We start from the raw sequence: 21,107 nt of genomic DNA on the forward strand, positions 1-21,107 counted from the left end.
CGTTTTGCAGCCGCCGCCCACTGCAATGAATCTGAATAACTCCTCCTTTAGGGCGCAAGCAACTCCCCTCCCCCTTGCAGTCTTTCCAATTCACGATACAAAAAGACGGACAGGACAGGTTGCCTGACTTTCCGTCACTGCCACCCTTTGCCATCCTTACCCGTAGAAAGCCCTTTCATCATCCCCAAACCCTAATCTTTTCCCTTTCCTTCCCAGCCCCCAAACCCTGCCCTCTGTACCTTTCTCACCACCCGCTTCCCTTCTCCTGTCATCCCCCTACCACCCGGGAAAAAAAGAGATTGCCCCCTCCTTCCACTAGCCCACCCTCCCACCCAAAGAACAACTTCTTCTGCGCAGCTTGTTTTCTAGGCAGCAGCGCTATTGTGATGTCATCGGGGGGCATTGTGACAAGCCGCCAGTGTTCCGTCTCTTCATGTTGTGCACAGTTCAAACGGAAAATACATCAACAGGCAGACTACAGAAAAGCTTACTATCAAAGGTTAGAGGGGGGCTTTCTCAGAGGGCTTTTTACAGTTTTTCTATTCCCAATTAGCCGTTTAAGTGTACTTATTGAAAGTAGTAATTCTTTCATAGGCCGCCCTTTCTTAGTATTTGACGTTCCTTATATTGCGGTATGAGGCTTCGCAGTAGGTTGCAAACATTCATCACCCATGACTGTCCCCAATTGAGCTCAGAAGCTCAATGTCTATCATGACCTCTCTTTTAGAATGTCCAAGAGCAAGCAAACTATTCCTCCAGGAGAGGGCGCCAACAGACTACTAAAGAGATCATCATTACTCAAAGAAAACCCCAAAAACCAATGCATGATAGGAATAAACAGGTAACTTTCTTTGGAGTGGAAGCGGAGAGATCGCACCAGATGCCAATTCTAGATGTTATCACACCTGTGGTCACTGCAGCAGCAGGTGAATCCACTTTGTCCAAAAGGGATCTATTCCATTCAATTGCAAATGATCTAGATAAGACAGAGAACTGCAGCACGGGGACATAGCCGAGTTGGTCAGGTTGAGTGGTGATGAGTTTGCTATTTGGATGAATAAAGAAAGTCAAAAGTGTGAAAGATAAAAAACAAAAGGAGGAAGTGTGAAAAGTGAATGGGCCAAATTGAGGTGCATATGAAGACGTATGCTTTCTTCCAATTCATTAAATCGGGCTAATATGAATCAGGTGAATTGAGTTCTGCTTTTGGAAACTGGGTTAAGAAGGGGTGCACCGTTCCTGGAGGTACTGCAATACCAGGTCAATGCGTGGAGTGGACAGAGCAAGCTCTTTTTCCATCTCCCTGTTCTAAAAATCCATTTAATATATGGTCCCCAGATAGGGGACGTATCAGATATTAAACTGATAAGAACAGATACTACACTTGATCTTAGCCAAAAGGCCGAGAAGCGATAACCAGAATTGGTTTGGGCCTCGAGTGGCACCCTGGCCTATGCCGGACACATCTTAGGGAGAGAGAGCGAGAGGGAGACAAACCCACGCCTACACAAGACATTTTGTCACCCAAGCCAACCCTTGAAAAGGCTGCTTTGCAGAGCCAAAACAAGAAGAATGGTGCGTTTTGCAGCCGCCGCCCACTGCAATGAATCTGAATAACTCCTCCTTTAGGGCGCAAGCAACTCCCCTCCCCCTTGCAGTCTTTCCAATTCACGATACAAAAAGACGGACAGGACAGGTTGCCTGACTTTCCGTCACTGCCACCCTTTGCCATCCTTACCCGTAGAAAGCCCTTTCATCATCCCCAAACCCTAATCTTTTCCCTTTCCTTCCCAGCCCCCAAACCCTGCCCTCTGTACCTTTCTCACCACCCGCTTCCCTTCTCCTGTCATCCCCCTACCACCCGGGAAAAAAAGAGATTGCCCCCTCCTTCCACTAGCCCACCCTCCCACCCAAAGAACAACTTCTTCTGCGCAGCTTGTTTTCTAGGCAGCAGCGCTATTGTGATGTCATCGGGGGGCATTGTGACAAGCCGCCAGTGTTCCGTCTCTTCATGTTGTGCACAGTTCAAACGGAAAATACATCAACAGGCAGACTACAGAAAAGCTTACTATCAAAGGTTAGAGGGGGGCTTTCTCAGAGGGCTTTTTACAGTTTTTCTATTCCCAATTAGCCGTTTAAGTGTACTTATTGAAAGTAGTAATTCTTTCATAGGCCGCCCTTTCTTAGTATTTGACGTTCCTTATATTGCGGTATGAGGCTTCGCAGTAGGTTGCAAACATTCATCACCCATGACTGTCCCCAATTGAGCTCAGAAGCTCAATGTCTATCATGACCTCTCTTTTAGAATGTCCAAGAGCAAGCAAACTATTCCTCCAGGAGAGGGCGCCAACAGACTACTAAAGAGATCATCATTACTCAAAGAAAACCCCAAAAACCAATGCATGATAGGAATAAACAGGTAACTTTCTTTGGAGTGGAAGCGGAGAGATCGCACCAGATGCCAATTCTAGATGTTATCACACCTGTGGTCACTGCAGCAGCAGGTGAATCCACTTTGTCCAAAAGGGATCTATTCCATTCAATTGCAAATGATCTAGATAAGACAGAGAACTGCAGCACGGGGACATAGCCGAGTTGGTCAGGTTGAGTGGTGATGAGTTTGCTATTTGGATGAATAAAGAAAGTCAAAAGTGTGAAAGATAAAAAACAAAAGGAGGAAGTGTGAAAAGTGAATGGGCCAAATTGAGGTGCATATGAAGACGTATGCTTTCTTCCAATTCATTAAATCGGGCTAATATGAATCAGGTGAATTGAGTTCTGCTTTTGGAAACTGGGTTAAGAAGGGGTGCACCGTTCCTGGAGGTACTGCAATACCAGGTCAATGCGTGGAGTGGACAGAGCAAGCTCTTTTTCCATCTCCCTGTTCTAAAAATCCATTTAATATATGGTCCCCAGATAGGGGACGTATCAGATATTAAACTGATAAGAACAGATACTACACTTGATCTTAGCCAAAAGGCCGAGAAGCGATAACCAGAATTGGTTTGGGCCTCGAGTGGCACCCTGGCCTATGCCGGACACATCTTAGGGAGAGAGAGCGAGAGGGAGACAAACCCACGCCTACACAAGACATTTTGTCACCCAAGCCAACCCTTGAAAAGGCTGCTTTGCAGAGCCAAAACAAGAAGAATGGTGCGTTTTGCAGCCGCCGCCCACTGCAATGAATCTGAATAACTCCTCCTTTAGGGCGCAAGCAACTCCCCTCCCCCTTGCAGTCTTTCCAATTCACGATACAAAAAGACGGACAGGACAGGTTGCCTGACTTTCCGTCACTGCCACCCTTTGCCATCCTTACCCGTAGAAAGCCCTTTCATCATCCCCAAACCCTAATCTTTTCCCTTTCCTTCCCAGCCCCCAAACCCTGCCCTCTGTACCTTTCTCACCACCCGCTTCCCTTCTCCTGTCATCCCCCTACCACCCGGGAAAAAAAGAGATTGCCCCCTCCTTCCACTAGCCCACCCTCCCACCCAAAGAACAACTTCTTCTGCGCAGCTTGTTTTCTAGGCAGCAGCGCTATTGTGATGTCATCGGGGGGCATTGTGACAAGCCGCCAGTGTTCCGTCTCTTCATGTTGTGCACAGTTCAAACGGAAAATACATCAACAGGCAGACTACAGAAAAGCTTACTATCAAAGGTTAGAGGGGGGCTTTCTCAGAGGGCTTTTTACAGTTTTTCTATTCCCAATTAGCCGTTTAAGTGTACTTATTGAAAGTAGTAATTCTTTCATAGGCCGCCCTTTCTTAGTATTTGACGTTCCTTATATTGCGGTATGAGGCTTCGCAGTAGGTTGCAAACATTCATCACCCATGACTGTCCCCAATTGAGCTCAGAAGCTCAATGTCTATCATGACCTCTCTTTTAGAATGTCCAAGAGCAAGCAAACTATTCCTCCAGGAGAGGGCGCCAACAGACTACTAAAGAGATCATCATTACTCAAAGAAAACCCCAAAAACCAATGCATGATAGGAATAAACAGGTAACTTTCTTTGGAGTGGAAGCGGAGAGATCGCACCAGATGCCAATTCTAGATGTTATCACACCTGTGGTCACTGCAGCAGCAGGTGAATCCACTTTGTCCAAAAGGGATCTATTCCATTCAATTGCAAATGATCTAGATAAGACAGAGAACTGCAGCACGGGGACATAGCCGAGTTGGTCAGGTTGAGTGGTGATGAGTTTGCTATTTGGATGAATAAAGAAAGTCAAAAGTGTGAAAGATAAAAAACAAAAGGAGGAAGTGTGAAAAGTGAATGGGCCAAATTGAGGTGCATATGAAGACGTATGCTTTCTTCCAATTCATTAAATCGGGCTAATATGAATCAGGTGAATTGAGTTCTGCTTTTGGAAACTGGGTTAAGAAGGGGTGCACCGTTCCTGGAGGTACTGCAATACCAGGTCAATGCGTGGAGTGGACAGAGCAAGCTCTTTTTCCATCTCCCTGTTCTAAAAATCCATTTAATATATGGTCCCCAGATAGGGGACGTATCAGATATTAAACTGATAAGAACAGATACTACACTTGATCTTAGCCAAAAGGCCGAGAAGCGATAACCAGAATTGGTTTGGGCCTCGAGTGGCACCCTGGCCTATGCCGGACACATCTTAGGGAGAGAGAGCGAGAGGGAGACAAACCCACGCCTACACAAGACATTTTGTCACCCAAGCCAACCCTTGAAAAGGCTGCTTTGCAGAGCCAAAACAAGAAGAATGGTGCGTTTTGCAGCCGCCGCCCACTGCAATGAATCTGAATAACTCCTCCTTTAGGGCGCAAGCAACTCCCCTCCCCCTTGCAGTCTTTCCAATTCACGATACAAAAAGACGGACAGGACAGGTTGCCTGACTTTCCGTCACTGCCACCCTTTGCCATCCTTACCCGTAGAAAGCCCTTTCATCATCCCCAAACCCTAATCTTTTCCCTTTCCTTCCCAGCCCCCAAACCCTGCCCTCTGTACCTTTCTCACCACCCGCTTCCCTTCTCCTGTCATCCCCCTACCACCCGGGAAAAAAAGAGATTGCCCCCTCCTTCCACTAGCCCACCCTCCCACCCAAAGAACAACTTCTTCTGCGCAGCTTGTTTTCTAGGCAGCAGCGCTATTGTGATGTCATCGGGGGGCATTGTGACAAGCCGCCAGTGTTCCGTCTCTTCATGTTGTGCACAGTTCAAACGGAAAATACATCAACAGGCAGACTACAGAAAAGCTTACTATCAAAGGTTAGAGGGGGGCTTTCTCAGAGGGCTTTTTACAGTTTTTCTATTCCCAATTAGCCGTTTAAGTGTACTTATTGAAAGTAGTAATTCTTTCATAGGCCGCCCTTTCTTAGTATTTGACGTTCCTTATATTGCGGTATGAGGCTTCGCAGTAGGTTGCAAACATTCATCACCCATGACTGTCCCCAATTGAGCTCAGAAGCTCAATGTCTATCATGACCTCTCTTTTAGAATGTCCAAGAGCAAGCAAACTATTCCTCCAGGAGAGGGCGCCAACAGACTACTAAAGAGATCATCATTACTCAAAGAAAACCCCAAAAACCAATGCATGATAGGAATAAACAGGTAACTTTCTTTGGAGTGGAAGCGGAGAGATCGCACCAGATGCCAATTCTAGATGTTATCACACCTGTGGTCACTGCAGCAGCAGGTGAATCCACTTTGTCCAAAAGGGATCTATTCCATTCAATTGCAAATGATCTAGATAAGACAGAGAACTGCAGCACGGGGACATAGCCGAGTTGGTCAGGTTGAGTGGTGATGAGTTTGCTATTTGGATGAATAAAGAAAGTCAAAAGTGTGAAAGATAAAAAACAAAAGGAGGAAGTGTGAAAAGTGAATGGGCCAAATTGAGGTGCATATGAAGACGTATGCTTTCTTCCAATTCATTAAATCGGGCTAATATGAATCAGGTGAATTGAGTTCTGCTTTTGGAAACTGGGTTAAGAAGGGGTGCACCGTTCCTGGAGGTACTGCAATACCAGGTCAATGCGTGGAGTGGACAGAGCAAGCTCTTTTTCCATCTCCCTGTTCTAAAAATCCATTTAATATATGGTCCCCAGATAGGGGACGTATCAGATATTAAACTGATAAGAACAGATACTACACTTGATCTTAGCCAAAAGGCCGAGAAGCGATAACCAGAATTGGTTTGGGCCTCGAGTGGCACCCTGGCCTATGCCGGACACATCTTAGGGAGAGAGAGCGAGAGGGAGACAAACCCACGCCTACACAAGACATTTTGTCACCCAAGCCAACCCTTGAAAAGGCTGCTTTGCAGAGCCAAAACAAGAAGAATGGTGCGTTTTGCAGCCGCCGCCCACTGCAATGAATCTGAATAACTCCTCCTTTAGGGCGCAAGCAACTCCCCTCCCCCTTGCAGTCTTTCCAATTCACGATACAAAAAGACGGACAGGACAGGTTGCCTGACTTTCCGTCACTGCCACCCTTTGCCATCCTTACCCGTAGAAAGCCCTTTCATCATCCCCAAACCCTAATCTTTTCCCTTTCCTTCCCAGCCCCCAAACCCTGCCCTCTGTACCTTTCTCACCACCCGCTTCCCTTCTCCTGTCATCCCCCTACCACCCGGGAAAAAAAGAGATTGCCCCCTCCTTCCACTAGCCCACCCTCCCACCCAAAGAACAACTTCTTCTGCGCAGCTTGTTTTCTAGGCAGCAGCGCTATTGTGATGTCATCGGGGGGCATTGTGACAAGCCGCCAGTGTTCCGTCTCTTCATGTTGTGCACAGTTCAAACGGAAAATACATCAACAGGCAGACTACAGAAAAGCTTACTATCAAAGGTTAGAGGGGGGCTTTCTCAGAGGGCTTTTTACAGTTTTTCTATTCCCAATTAGCCGTTTAAGTGTACTTATTGAAAGTAGTAATTCTTTCATAGGCCGCCCTTTCTTAGTATTTGACGTTCCTTATATTGCGGTATGAGGCTTCGCAGTAGGTTGCAAACATTCATCACCCATGACTGTCCCCAATTGAGCTCAGAAGCTCAATGTCTATCATGACCTCTCTTTTAGAATGTCCAAGAGCAAGCAAACTATTCCTCCAGGAGAGGGCGCCAACAGACTACTAAAGAGATCATCATTACTCAAAGAAAACCCCAAAAACCAATGCATGATAGGAATAAACAGGTAACTTTCTTTGGAGTGGAAGCGGAGAGATCGCACCAGATGCCAATTCTAGATGTTATCACACCTGTGGTCACTGCAGCAGCAGGTGAATCCACTTTGTCCAAAAGGGATCTATTCCATTCAATTGCAAATGATCTAGATAAGACAGAGAACTGCAGCACGGGGACATAGCCGAGTTGGTCAGGTTGAGTGGTGATGAGTTTGCTATTTGGATGAATAAAGAAAGTCAAAAGTGTGAAAGATAAAAAACAAAAGGAGGAAGTGTGAAAAGTGAATGGGCCAAATTGAGGTGCATATGAAGACGTATGCTTTCTTCCAATTCATTAAATCGGGCTAATATGAATCAGGTGAATTGAGTTCTGCTTTTGGAAACTGGGTTAAGAAGGGGTGCACCGTTCCTGGAGGTACTGCAATACCAGGTCAATGCGTGGAGTGGACAGAGCAAGCTCTTTTTCCATCTCCCTGTTCTAAAAATCCATTTAATATATGGTCCCCAGATAGGGGACGTATCAGATATTAAACTGATAAGAACAGATACTACACTTGATCTTAGCCAAAAGGCCGAGAAGCGATAACCAGAATTGGTTTGGGCCTCGAGTGGCACCCTGGCCTATGCCGGACACATCTTAGGGAGAGAGAGCGAGAGGGAGACAAACCCACGCCTACACAAGACATTTTGTCACCCAAGCCAACCCTTGAAAAGGCTGCTTTGCAGAGCCAAAACAAGAAGAATGGTGCGTTTTGCAGCCGCCGCCCACTGCAATGAATCTGAATAACTCCTCCTTTAGGGCGCAAGCAACTCCCCTCCCCCTTGCAGTCTTTCCAATTCACGATACAAAAAGACGGACAGGACAGGTTGCCTGACTTTCCGTCACTGCCACCCTTTGCCATCCTTACCCGTAGAAAGCCCTTTCATCATCCCCAAACCCTAATCTTTTCCCTTTCCTTCCCAGCCCCCAAACCCTGCCCTCTGTACCTTTCTCACCACCCGCTTCCCTTCTCCTGTCATCCCCCTACCACCTGGGAAAAAAAGAGATTGCCCCCTCCTTCCACTAGCCCACCCTCCCACCCAAAGAACAACTTCTTCTGCGCAGCTTGTTTTCTAGGCAGCAGCGCTATTGTGATGTCATCGGGGGGCATTGTGACAAGCCGCCAGTGTTCCGTCTCTTCATGTTGTGCACAGTTCAAACGGAAAATACATCAACAGGCAGACTACAGAAAAGCTTACTATCAAAGGTTAGAGGGGGGCTTTCTCAGAGGGCTTTTTACAGTTTTTCTATTCCCAATTAGCCGTTTAAGTGTACTTATTGAAAGTAGTAATTCTTTCATAGGCCGCCCTTTCTTAGTATTTGACGTTCCTTATATTGCGGTATGAGGCTTCGCAGTAGGTTGCAAACATTCATCACCCATGACTGTCCCCAATTGAGCTCAGAAGCTCAATGTCTATCATGACCTCTCTTTTAGAATGTCCAAGAGCAAGCAAACTATTCCTCCAGGAGAGGGCGCCAACAGACTACTAAAGAGATCATCATTACTCAAAGAAAACCCCAAAAACCAATGCATGATAGGAATAAACAGGTAACTTTCTTTGGAGTGGAAGCGGAGAGATCGCACCAGATGCCAATTCTAGATGTTATCACACCTGTGGTCACTGCAGCAGCAGGTGAATCCACTTTGTCCAAAAGGGATCTATTCCATTCAATTGCAAATGATCTAGATAAGACAGAGAACTGCAGCACGGGGACATAGCCGAGTTGGTCAGGTTGAGTGGTGATGAGTTTGCTATTTGGATGAATAAAGAAAGTCAAAAGTGTGAAAGATAAAAAACAAAAGGAGGAAGTGTGAAAAGTGAATGGGCCAAATTGAGGTGCATATGAAGACGTATGCTTTCTTCCAATTCATTAAATCGGGCTAATATGAATCAGGTGAATTGAGTTCTGCTTTTGGAAACTGGGTTAAGAAGGGGTGCACCGTTCCTGGAGGTACTGCAATACCAGGTCAATGCGTGGAGTGGACAGAGCAAGCTCTTTTTCCATCTCCCTGTTCTAAAAATCCATTTAATATATGGTCCCCAGATAGGGGACGTATCAGATATTAAACTGATAAGAACAGATACTACACTTGATCTTAGCCAAAAGGCCGAGAAGCGATAACCAGAATTGGTTTGGGCCTCGAGTGGCACCCTGGCCTATGCCGGACACATCTTAGGGAGAGAGAGCGAGAGGGAGACAAACCCACGCCTACACAAGACATTTTGTCACCCAAGCCAACCCTTGAAAAGGCTGCTTTGCAGAGCCAAAACAAGAAGAATGGTGCGTTTTGCAGCCGCCGCCCACTGCAATGAATCTGAATAACTCCTCCTTTAGGGCGCAAGCAACTCCCCTCCCCCTTGCAGTCTTTCCAATTCACGATACAAAAAGACGGACAGGACAGGTTGCCTGACTTTCCGTCACTGCCACCCTTTGCCATCCTTACCCGTAGAAAGCCCTTTCATCATCCCCAAACCCTAATCTTTTCCCTTTCCTTCCCAGCCCCCAAACCCTGCCCTCTGTACCTTTCTCACCACCCGCTTCCCTTCTCCTGTCATCCCCCTACCACCCGGGAAAAAAAGAGATTGCCCCCTCCTTCCACTAGCCCACCCTCCCACCCAAAGAACAACTTCTTCTGCGCAGCTTGTTTTCTAGGCAGCAGCGCTATTGTGATGTCATCGGGGGGCATTGTGACAAGCCGCCAGTGTTCCGTCTCTTCATGTTGTGCACAGTTCAAACGGAAAATACATCAACAGGCAGACTACAGAAAAGCTTACTATCAAAGGTTAGAGGGGGGCTTTCTCAGAGGGCTTTTTACAGTTTTTCTATTCCCAATTAGCCGTTTAAGTGTACTTATTGAAAGTAGTAATTCTTTCATAGGCCGCCCTTTCTTAGTATTTGACGTTCCTTATATTGCGGTATGAGGCTTCGCAGTAGGTTGCAAACATTCATCACCCATGACTGTCCCCAATTGAGCTCAGAAGCTCAATGTCTATCATGACCTCTCTTTTAGAATGTCCAAGAGCAAGCAAACTATTCCTCCAGGAGAGGGCGCCAACAGACTACTAAAGAGATCATCATTACTCAAAGAAAACCCCAAAAACCAATGCATGATAGGAATAAACAGGTAACTTTCTTTGGAGTGGAAGCGGAGAGATCGCACCAGATGCCAATTCTAGATGTTATCACACCTGTGGTCACTGCAGCAGCAGGTGAATCCACTTTGTCCAAAAGGGATCTATTCCATTCAATTGCAAATGATCTAGATAAGACAGAGAACTGCAGCACGGGGACATAGCCGAGTTGGTCAGGTTGAGTGGTGATGAGTTTGCTATTTGGATGAATAAAGAAAGTCAAAAGTGTGAAAGATAAAAAACAAAAGGAGGAAGTGTGAAAAGTGAATGGGCCAAATTGAGGTGCATATGAAGACGTATGCTTTCTTCCAATTCATTAAATCGGGCTAATATGAATCAGGTGAATTGAGTTCTGCTTTTGGAAACTGGGTTAAGAAGGGGTGCACCGTTCCTGGAGGTACTGCAATACCAGGTCAATGCGTGGAGTGGACAGAGCAAGCTCTTTTTCCATCTCCCTGTTCTAAAAATCCATTTAATATATGGTCCCCAGATAGGGGACGTATCAGATATTAAACTGATAAGAACAGATACTACACTTGATCTTAGCCAAAAGGCCGAGAAGCGATAACCAGAATTGGTTTGGGCCTCGAGTGGCACCCTGGCCTATGCCGGACACATCTTAGGGAGAGAGAGCGAGAGGGAGACAAACCCACGCCTACACAAGACATTTTGTCACCCAAGCCAACCCTTGAAAAGGCTGCTTTGCAGAGCCAAAACAAGAAGAATGGTGCGTTTTGCAGCCGCCGCCCACTGCAATGAATCTGAATAACTCCTCCTTTAGGGCGCAAGCAACTCCCCTCCCCCTTGCAGTCTTTCCAATTCACGATACAAAAAGACGGACAGGACAGGTTGCCTGACTTTCCGTCACTGCCACCCTTTGCCATCCTTACCCGTAGAAAGCCCTTTCATCATCCCCAAACCCTAATCTTTTCCCTTTCCTTCCCAGCCCCCAAACCCTGCCCTCTGTACCTTTCTCACCACCCGCTTCCCTTCTCCTGTCATCCCCCTACCACCCGGGAAAAAAAGAGATTGCCCCCTCCTTCCACTAGCCCACCCTCCCACCCAAAGAACAACTTCTTCTGCGCAGCTTGTTTTCTAGGCAGCAGCGCTATTGTGATGTCATCGGGGGGCATTGTGACAAGCCGCCAGTGTTCCGTCTCTTCATGTTGTGCACAGTTCAAACGGAAAATACATCAACAGGCAGACTACAGAAAAGCTTACTATCAAAGGTTAGAGGGGGGCTTTCTCAGAGGGCTTTTTACAGTTTTTCTATTCCCAATTAGCCGTTTAAGTGTACTTATTGAAAGTAGTAATTCTTTCATAGGCCGCCCTTTCTTAGTATTTGACGTTCCTTATATTGCGGTATGAGGCTTCGCAGTAGGTTGCAAACATTCATCACCCATGACTGTCCCCAATTGAGCTCAGAAGCTCAATGTCTATCATGACCTCTCTTTTAGAATGTCCAAGAGCAAGCAAACTATTCCTCCAGGAGAGGGCGCCAACAGACTACTAAAGAGATCATCATTACTCAAAGAAAACCCCAAAAACCAATGCATGATAGGAATAAACAGGTAACTTTCTTTGGAGTGGAAGCGGAGAGATCGCACCAGATGCCAATTCTAGATGTTATCACACCTGTGGTCACTGCAGCAGCAGGTGAATCCACTTTGTCCAAAAGGGATCTATTCCATTCAATTGCAAATGATCTAGATAAGACAGAGAACTGCAGCACGGGGACATAGCCGAGTTGGTCAGGTTGAGTGGTGATGAGTTTGCTATTTGGATGAATAAAGAAAGTCAAAAGTGTGAAAGATAAAAAACAAAAGGAGGAAGTGTGAAAAGTGAATGGGCCAAATTGAGGTGCATATGAAGACGTATGCTTTCTTCCAATTCATTAAATCGGGCTAATATGAATCAGGTGAATTGAGTTCTGCTTTTGGAAACTGGGTTAAGAAGGGGTGCACCGTTCCTGGAGGTACTGCAATACCAGGTCAATGCGTGGAGTGGACAGAGCAAGCTCTTTTTCCATCTCCCTGTTCTAAAAATCCATTTAATATATGGTCCCCAGATAGGGGACGTATCAGATATTAAACTGATAAGAACAGATACTACACTTGATCTTAGCCAAAAGGCCGAGAAGCGATAACCAGAATTGGTTTGGGCCTCGAGTGGCACCCTGGCCTATGCCGGACACATCTTAGGGAGAGAGAGCGAGAGGGAGACAAACCCACGCCTACACAAGACATTTTGTCACCCAAGCCAACCCTTGAAAAGGCTGCTTTGCAGAGCCAAAACAAGAAGAATGGTGCGTTTTGCAGCCGCCGCCCACTGCAATGAATCTGAATAACTCCTCCTTTAGGGCGCAAGCAACTCCCCTCCCCCTTGCAGTCTTTCCAATTCACGATACAAAAAGACGGACAGGACAGGTTGCCTGACTTTCCGTCACTGCCACCCTTTGCCATCCTTACCCGTAGAAAGCCCTTTCATCATCCCCAAACCCTAATCTTTTCCCTTTCCTTCCCAGCCCCCAAACCCTGCCCTCTGTACCTTTCTCACCACCCGCTTCCCTTCTCCTGTCATCCCCCTACCACCCGGGAAAAAAAGAGATTGCCCCCTCCTTCCACTAGCCCACCCTCCCACCCAAAGAACAACTTCTTCTGCGCAGCTTGTTTTCTAGGCAGCAGCGCTATTGTGATGTCATCGGGGGGCATTGTGACAAGCCGCCAGTGTTCCGTCTCTTCATGTTGTGCACAGTTCAAACGGAAAATACATCAACAGGCAGACTACAGAAAAGCTTACTATCAAAGGTTAGAGGGGGGCTTTCTCAGAGGGCTTTTTACAGTTTTTCTATTCCCAATTAGCCGTTTAAGTGTACTTATTGAAAGTAGTAATTCTTTCATAGGCCGCCCTTTCTTAGTATTTGACGTTCCTTATATTGCGGTATGAGGCTTCGCAGTAGGTTGCAAACATTCATCACCCATGACTGTCCCCAATTGAGCTCAGAAGCTCAATGTCTATCATGACCTCTCTTTTAGAATGTCCAAGAGCAAGCAAACTATTCCTCCAGGAGAGGGCGCCAACAGACTACTAAAGAGATCATCATTACTCAAAGAAAACCCCAAAAACCAATGCATGATAGGAATAAACAGGTAACTTTCTTTGGAGTGGAAGCGGAGAGATCGCACCAGATGCCAATTCTAGATGTTATCACACCTGTGGTCACTGCAGCAGCAGGTGAATCCACTTTGTCCAAAAGGGATCTATTCCATTCAATTGCAAATGATCTAGATAAGACAGAGAACTGCAGCACGGGGACATAGCCGAGTTGGTCAGGTTGAGTGGTGATGAGTTTGCTATTTGGATGAATAAAGAAAGTCAAAAGTGTGAAAGATAAAAAACAAAAGGAGGAAGTGTGAAAAGTGAATGGGCCAAATTGAGGTGCATATGAAGACGTATGCTTTCTTCCAATTCATTAAATCGGGCTAATATGAATCAGGTGAATTGAGTTCTGCTTTTGGAAACTGGGTTAAGAAGGGGTGCACCGTTCCTGGAGGTACTGCAATACCAGGTCAATGCGTGGAGTGGACAGAGCAAGCTCTTTTTCCATCTCCCTGTTCTAAAAATCCATTTAATATATGGTCCCCAGATAGGGGACGTATCAGATATTAAACTGATAAGAACAGATACTACACTTGATCTTAGCCAAAAGGCCGAGAAGCGATAACCAGAATTGGTTTGGGCCTCGAGTGGCACCCTGGCCTATGCCGGACACATCTTAGGGAGAGAGAGCGAGAGGGAGACAAACCCACGCCTACACAAGACATTTTGTCACCCAAGCCAACCCTTGAAAAGGCTGCTTTGCAGAGCCAAAACAAGAAGAATGGTGCGTTTTGCAGCCGCCGCCCACTGCAATGAATCTGAATAACTCCTCCTTTAGGGCGCAAGCAACTCCCCTCCCCCTTGCAGTCTTTCCAATTCACGATACAAAAAGACGGACAGGACAGGTTGCCTGACTTTCCGTCACTGCCACCCTTTGCCATCCTTACCCGTAGAAAGCCCTTTCATCATCCCCAAACCCTAATCTTTTCCCTTTCCTTCCCAGCCCCCAAACCCTGCCCTCTGTACCTTTCTCACCACCCGCTTCCCTTCTCCTGTCATCCCCCTACCACCCGGGAAAAAAAGAGATTGCCCCCTCCTTCCACTAGCCCACCCTCCCACCCAAAGAACAACTTCTTCTGCGCAGCTTGTTTTCTAGGCAGCAGCGCTATTGTGATGTCATCGGGGGGCATTGTGACAAGCCGCCAGTGTTCCGTCTCTTCATGTTGTGCACAGTTCAAACGGAAAATACATCAACAGGCAGACTACAGAAAAGCTTACTATCAAAGGTTAGAGGGGGGCTTTCTCAGAGGGCTTTTTACAGTTTTTCTATTCCCAATTAGCCGTTTAAGTGTACTTATTGAAAGTAGTAATTCTTTCATAGGCCGCCCTTTCTTAGTATTTGACGTTCCTTATATTGCGGTATGAGGCTTCGCAGTAGGTTGCAAACATTCATCACCCATGACTGTCCCCAATTGAGCTCAGAAGCTCAATGTCTATCATGACCTCTCTTTTAGAATGTCCAAGAGCAAGCAAACTATTCCTCCAGGAGAGGGCGCCAACAGACTACTAAAGAGATCATCATTACTCAAAGAAAACCCCAAAAACCAATGCATGATAGGAATAAACAGGTAACTTTCTTTGGAGTGGAAGCGGAGAGATCGCACCAGATGCCAATTCTAGATGTTATCACACCTGTGGTCACTGCAGCAGCAGGTGAATCCACTTTGTCCAAAAGGGATCTATTCCATTCAATTGCAAATGATCTAGATAAGACAGAGAACTGCAGCACGGGGACATAGCCGAGTTGGTCAGGTTGAGTGGTGATGAGTTTGCTATTTGGATGAATAAAGAAAGTCAAAAGTGTGAAAGATAAAAAACAAAAGGAGGAAGTGTGAAAAGTGAATGGGCCAAATTGAGGTGCATATGAAGACGTATGCTTTCTTCCAATTCATTAAATCGGGCTAATATGAATCAGGTGAATTGAGTTCTGCTTTTGGAAACTGGGTTAAGAAGGGGTGCACCGTTCCTGGAGGTACTGCAATACCAGGTCAATGCGTGGAGTGGACAGAGCAAGCTCTTTTTCCATCTCCCTGTTCTAAAAATCCATTTAATATATGGTCCCCAGATAGGGGACGTATCAGATATTAAACTGATAAGAACAGATACTACACTTGATCTTAGCCAAAAGGCCGAGAAGCGATAACCAGAATTGGTTTGGGCCTCGAGTGGCACCCTGGCCTATGCCGGACACATCTTAGGGAGAGAGAGCGAGAGGGAGACAAACCCACGCCTACACAAGACATTTTGTCACCCAAGCCAACCCTTGAAAAGGCTGCTTTGCAGAGCCAAAACAAGAAGAATGGTGCGTTTTGCAGCCGCCGCCCACTGCAATGAATCTGAATAACTCCTCCTTTAGGGCGCAAGCAACTCCCCTCCCCCTTGCAGTCTTTCCAATTCACGATACAAAAAGACGGACAGGACAGGTTGCCTGACTTTCCGTCACTGCCACCCTTTGCCATCCTTACCCGTAGAAAGCCCTTTCATCATCCCCAAACCCTAATCTTTTCCCTTTCCTTCCCAGCCCCCAAACCCTGCCCTCTGTACCTTTCTCACCACCCGCTTCCCTTCTCCTGTCATCCCCCTACCACCCGGGAAAAAAAGAGATTGCCCCCTCCTTCCACTAGCCCACCCTCCCACCCAAAGAACAACTTCTTCTGCGCAGCTTGTTTTCTAGGCAGCAGCGCTATTGTGATGTCATCGGGGGGCATTGTGACAAGCCGCCAGTGTTCCGTCTCTTCATGTTGTGCACAGTTCAAACGGAAAATACATCAACAGGCAGACTACAGAAAAGCTTACTATCAAAGGTTAGAGGGGGGCTTTCTCAGAGGGCTTTTTACAGTTTTTCTATTCCCAATTAGCCGTTTAAGTGTACTTATTGAAAGTAGTAATTCTTTCATAGGCCGCCCTTTCTTAGTATTTGACGTTCCTTATATTGCGGTATGAGGCTTCGCAGTAGGTTGCAAACATTCATCACCCATGACTGTCCCCAATTGAGCTCAGAAGCTCAATGTCTATCATGACCTCTCTTTTAGAATGTCCAAGAGCAAGCAAACTATTCCTCCAGGAGAGGGCGCCAACAGACTACTAAAGAGATCATCATTACTCAAAGAAAACCCCAAAAACCAATGCATGATAGGAATAAACAGGTAACTTTCTTTGGAGTGGAAGCGGAGAGATCGCACCAGATGCCAATTCTAGATGTTATCACACCTGTGGTCACTGCAGCAGCAGGTGAATCCACTTTGTCCAAAAGGGATCTATTCCATTCAATTGCAAATGATCTAGATAAGACAGAGAACTGCAGCACGGGGACATAGCCGAGTTGGTCAGGTTGAGTGGTGATGAGTTTGCTATTTGGATGAATAAAGAAAGTCAAAAGTGTGAAAGATAAAAAACAAAAGGAGGAAGTGTGAAAAGTGAATGGGCCAAATTGAGGTGCATATGAAGACGTATGCTTTCTTCCAATTCATTAAATCGGGCTAATATGAATCAGGTGAATTGAGTTCTGCTTTTGGAAACTGGGTTAAGAAGGGGTGCACCGTTCCTGGAGGTACTGCAATACCAGGTCAATGCGTGGAGTGGACAGAGCAAGCTCTTTTTCCATCTCCCTGTTCTAAAAATCCATTTAATATATGGTCCCCAGATAAGGGGACGTATCAGATATTAAACTGATAAGAACAGATACTACACTTGATCTTAGCCAAAAGGCCGAGAAGCGATAACCAGAATTGGTTTGGGCCTCGAGTGGCACCCTGGCCTATGCCGGACACATCTTAGGGAGAGAGAGCGAGAGGGAGACAAACCCACGCCTACACAAGACATTTTGTCACCCAAGCCAACCCTTGAAAAGGCTGCTTTGCAGAGCCAAAACAAGAAGAATGGTGCGTTTTGCAGCCGCCGCCCACTGCAATGAATCTGAATAACTCCTCCTTTAGGGCGCAAGCAACTCCCCTCCCCCTTGCAGTCTTTCCAATTCACGATACAAAAAGACGGACAGGACAGGTTGCCTGACTTTCCGTCACTGCCACCCTTTGCCATCCTTACCCGTAGAAAGCCCTTTCATCATCCCCAAACCCTAATCTTTTCCCTTTCCTTCCCAGCCCCCAAACCCTGCCCTCTGTACCTTTCTCACCACCCGCTTCCCTTCTCCTGTCATCCCCCTACCACCCGGGAAAAAAAGAGATTGCCCCCTCCTTCCACTAGCCCACCCTCCCACCCAAAGAACAACTTCTTCTGCGCAGCTTGTTTTCTAGGCAGCAGCGCTATTGTGATGTCATCGGGGGGCATTGTGACAAGCCGCCAGTGTTCCGTCTCTTCATGTTGTGCACAGTTCAAACGGAAAATACATCAACAGGCAGACTACAGAAAAGCTTACTATCAAAGGTTAGAGGGGGGCTTTCTCAGAGGGCTTTTTACAGTTTTTCTATTCCCAATTAGCCGTTTAAGTGTACTTATTGAAAGTAGTAATTCTTTCATAGGCCGCCCTTTCTTAGTATTTGACGTTCCTTATATTGCGGTATGAGGCTTCGCAGTAGGTTGCAAACATTCATCACCCATGACTGTCCCCAATTGAGCTCAGAAGCTCAATGTCTATCATGACCTCTCTTTTAGAATGTCCAAGAGCAAGCAAACTATTCCTCCAGGAGAGGGCGCCAACAGACTACTAAAGAGATCATCATTACTCAAAGAAAACCCCAAAAACCAATGCATGATAGGAATAAACAGGTAACTTTCTTTGGAGTGGAAGCGGAGAGATCGCACCAGATGCCAATTCTAGATGTTATCACACCTGTGGTCACTGCAGCAGCAGGTGAATCCACTTTGTCCAAAAGGGATCTATTCCATTCAATTGCAAATGATCTAGATAAGACAGAGAACTGCAGCACGGGGACATAGCCGAGTTGGTCAGGTTGAGTGGTGATGAGTTTGCTATTTGGATGAATAAAGAAAGTCAAAAGTGTGAAAGATAAAAAACAAAAGGAGGAAGTGTGAAAAGTGAATGGGCCAAATTGAGGTGCATATGAAGACGTATGCTTTCTTCCAATTCATTAAATCGGGCTAATATGAATCAGGTGAATTGAGTTCTGCTTTTGGAAACTGGGTTAAGAAGGGGTGCACCGTTCCTGGAGGTACTGCAATACCAGGTCAATGCGTGGAGTGGACAGAGCAAGCTCTTTTTCCATCTCCCTGTTCTAAAAATCCATTTAATATATGGTCCCCAGATAGGGGACGTATCAGATATTAAACTGATAAGAACAGATACTACACTTGATCTTAGCCAAAAGGCCGAGAAGCGATAACCAGAATTGGTTTGGGCCTCGAGTGGCACCCTGGCCTATGCCGGACACATCTTAGGGAGAGAGAGCGAGAGGGAGACAAACCCACGCCTACACAAGACATTTTGTCACCCAAGCCAACCCTTGAAAAGGCTGCTTTGCAGAGCCAAAACAAGAAGAATGGTGCGTTTTGCAGCCGCCGCCCACTGCAATGAATCTGAATAACTCCTCCTTTAGGGCGCAAGCAACTCCCCTCCCCCTTGCAGTCTTTCCAATTCACGATACAAAAAGACGGACAGGACAGGTTGCCTGACTTTCCGTCACTGCCACCCTTTGCCATCCTTACCCGTAGAAAGCCCTTTCATCATCCCCAAACCCTAATCTTTTCCCTTTCCTTCCCAGCCCCCAAACCCTGCCCTCTGTACCTTTCTCACCACCCGCTTCCCTTCTCCTGTCATCCCCCTACCACCCGGGAAAAAAAGAGATTGCCCCCTCCTTCCACTAGCCCACCCTCCCACCCAAAGAACAACTTCTTCTGCGCAGCTTGTTTTCTAGGCAGCAGCGCTATTGTGATGTCATCGGGGGGCATTGTGACAAGCCGCCAGTGTTCCGTCTCTTCATGTTGTGCACAGTTCAAACGGAAAATACATCAACAGGCAGACTACAGAAAAGCTTACTATCAAAGGTTAGAGGGGGGCTTTCTCAGAGGGCTTTTTACAGTTTTTCTATTCCCAATTAGCCGTTTAAGTGTACTTATTGAAAGTAGTAATTCTTTCATAGGCCGCCCTTTCTTAGTATTTGACGTTCCTTATATTGCGGTATGAGGCTTCGCAGTAGGTTGCAAACATTCATCACCCATGACTGTCCCCAATTGAGCTCAGAAGCTCAATGTCTATCATGACCTCTCTTTTAGAATGTCCAAGAGCAAGCAAACTATTCCTCCAGGAGAGGGCGCCAACAGACTACTAAAGAGATCATCATTACTCAAAGAAAACCCCAAAAACCAATGCATGATAGGAATAAACAGGTAACTTTCTTTGGAGTGGAAGCGGAGAGATCGCACCAGATGCCAATTCTAGATGTTATCACACCTGTGGTCACTGCAGCAGCAGGTGAATCCACTTTGTCCAAAAGGGATCTATTCCATTCAATTGCAAATGATCTAGATAAGACAGAGAACTGCAGCACGGGGACATAGCCGAGTTGGTCAGGTTGAGTGGTGATGAGTTTGCTATTTGGATGAATAAAGAAAGTCAAAAGTGTGAAAGATAAAAAACAAAAGGAGGAAGTGTGAAAAGTGAATGGGCCAAATTGAGGTGCATATGAAGACGTATGCTTTCTTCCAATTCATTAAATCGGGCTAATATGAATCAGGTGAATTGAGTTCTGCTTTTGGAAACTGGGTTAAGAAGGGGTGCACCGTTCCTGGAGGTACTGCAATACCAGGTCAATGCGTGGAGTGGACAGAGCAAGCTCTTTTTCCATCTCCCTGTTCTAAAAATCCATTTAATATATGGTCCCCAGATAGGGGACGTATCAGATATTAAACTGATAAGAACAGATACTACACTTGATCTTAGCCAAAAGGCCGAGAAGCGATAACCAGAATTGGTTTGGGCCTCGAGTGGCACCCTGGCCTATGCCGGACACATCTTAGGGAGAGAGAGCGAGAGGGAGACAAACCCACGCCTACACAAGACATTTTGTCACCCAAGCCAACCCTTGAAAAGGCTGCTTTGCAGAGCCAAAACAAGAAGAATGGTGCGTTTTGCAGCCGCCGCCCACTGCAATGAATCTGAATAACTCCTCCTTTAGGGCGCAAGCAACTCCCCTCCCCCTTGCAGTCTTTCCAATTCACGATACAAAAAGACGGACAGGACAGGTTGCCTGACTTTCCGTCACTGCCACCCTTTGCCATCCTTACCCGTAGAAAGCCCTTTCATCATCCCCAAACCCTAATCTTTTCCCTTTCCTTCCCAGCCCCCAAACCCTGCCCTCTGTACCTTTCTCACCACCCGCTTCCCTTCTCCTGTCATCCCCCTACCACCCGGGAAAAAAAGAGATTGCCCCCTCCTTCCACTAGCCCACCCTCCCACCCAAAGAACAACTTCTTCTGCGCAGCTTGTTTTCTAGGCAGCAGCGCTATTGTGATGTCATCGGGGGGCATTGTGACAAGCCGCCAGTGTTCCGTCTCTTCATGTTGTGCACAGTTCAAACGGAAAATACATCAACAGGCAGACTACAGAAAAGCTTACTATCAAAGGTTAGAGGGGGGCTTTCTCAGAGGGCTTTTTACAGTTTTTCTATTCCCAATTAGCCGTTTAAGTGTACTTATTGAAAGTAGTAATTCTTTCAT

The 21,107-nt window shown here is 46.4% G+C and overlaps 13 non-coding genes across 13 annotated transcripts; all 13 read right to left on the minus strand.

Moving 5' to 3' along the window:
- Positions 1-1,223: 1,223 nt before the first annotated feature.
- Positions 1,224-1,414, minus strand: LOC142288729 (U2 spliceosomal RNA). The gene has a single exon (XR_012749366.1). It is a non-coding gene; the product is annotated as a U2 spliceosomal RNA (small nuclear RNA).
- A 1,387-nt stretch (positions 1,415-2,801) lies between these two features.
- LOC142288730 (U2 spliceosomal RNA) lies at positions 2,802-2,992 on the minus strand. The gene has a single exon (XR_012749367.1). It is a non-coding gene; the product is annotated as a U2 spliceosomal RNA (small nuclear RNA).
- Positions 2,993-4,379: 1,387 nt separating this feature from the next.
- On the minus strand, positions 4,380-4,570 carry LOC142288731 (U2 spliceosomal RNA). The gene has a single exon (XR_012749368.1). It is a non-coding gene; the product is annotated as a U2 spliceosomal RNA (small nuclear RNA).
- A 1,387-nt stretch (positions 4,571-5,957) lies between these two features.
- Positions 5,958-6,148, minus strand: LOC142288732 (U2 spliceosomal RNA). Its single transcript, XR_012749369.1, has one exon. It is a non-coding gene; the product is annotated as a U2 spliceosomal RNA (small nuclear RNA).
- Positions 6,149-7,535: 1,387 nt separating this feature from the next.
- Positions 7,536-7,726, minus strand: LOC142288733 (U2 spliceosomal RNA). The gene has a single exon (XR_012749370.1). It is a non-coding gene; the product is annotated as a U2 spliceosomal RNA (small nuclear RNA).
- Positions 7,727-9,113: 1,387 nt separating this feature from the next.
- LOC142288734 (U2 spliceosomal RNA) lies at positions 9,114-9,304 on the minus strand. The gene has a single exon (XR_012749371.1). It is a non-coding gene; the product is annotated as a U2 spliceosomal RNA (small nuclear RNA).
- Positions 9,305-10,691: 1,387 nt separating this feature from the next.
- Positions 10,692-10,882, minus strand: LOC142288735 (U2 spliceosomal RNA). Its single transcript, XR_012749372.1, has one exon. It is a non-coding gene; the product is annotated as a U2 spliceosomal RNA (small nuclear RNA).
- A 1,387-nt stretch (positions 10,883-12,269) lies between these two features.
- On the minus strand, positions 12,270-12,460 carry LOC142288737 (U2 spliceosomal RNA). Its single transcript, XR_012749373.1, has one exon. It is a non-coding gene; the product is annotated as a U2 spliceosomal RNA (small nuclear RNA).
- Positions 12,461-13,847: 1,387 nt separating this feature from the next.
- Positions 13,848-14,038, minus strand: LOC142288739 (U2 spliceosomal RNA). Its single transcript, XR_012749375.1, has one exon. It is a non-coding gene; the product is annotated as a U2 spliceosomal RNA (small nuclear RNA).
- Positions 14,039-15,425: 1,387 nt separating this feature from the next.
- On the minus strand, positions 15,426-15,616 carry LOC142288740 (U2 spliceosomal RNA). Its single transcript, XR_012749376.1, has one exon. It is a non-coding gene; the product is annotated as a U2 spliceosomal RNA (small nuclear RNA).
- Positions 15,617-17,003: 1,387 nt separating this feature from the next.
- LOC142288751 (U2 spliceosomal RNA) lies at positions 17,004-17,195 on the minus strand. Its single transcript, XR_012749387.1, has one exon. It is a non-coding gene; the product is annotated as a U2 spliceosomal RNA (small nuclear RNA).
- A 1,387-nt stretch (positions 17,196-18,582) lies between these two features.
- Positions 18,583-18,773, minus strand: LOC142288741 (U2 spliceosomal RNA). Its single transcript, XR_012749377.1, has one exon. It is a non-coding gene; the product is annotated as a U2 spliceosomal RNA (small nuclear RNA).
- Positions 18,774-20,160: 1,387 nt separating this feature from the next.
- On the minus strand, positions 20,161-20,351 carry LOC142288742 (U2 spliceosomal RNA). The gene has a single exon (XR_012749378.1). It is a non-coding gene; the product is annotated as a U2 spliceosomal RNA (small nuclear RNA).
- Between the last annotated feature and the right edge of the window lie 756 nt (positions 20,352-21,107).

This window comes from Anomaloglossus baeobatrachus, unplaced genomic scaffold (genome assembly GCF_048569485.1).
Source record: "Anomaloglossus baeobatrachus isolate aAnoBae1 unplaced genomic scaffold, aAnoBae1.hap1 Scaffold_849, whole genome shotgun sequence".
Classification (NCBI taxonomy): domain Eukaryota; kingdom Metazoa; phylum Chordata; class Amphibia; order Anura; family Aromobatidae; genus Anomaloglossus; species Anomaloglossus baeobatrachus.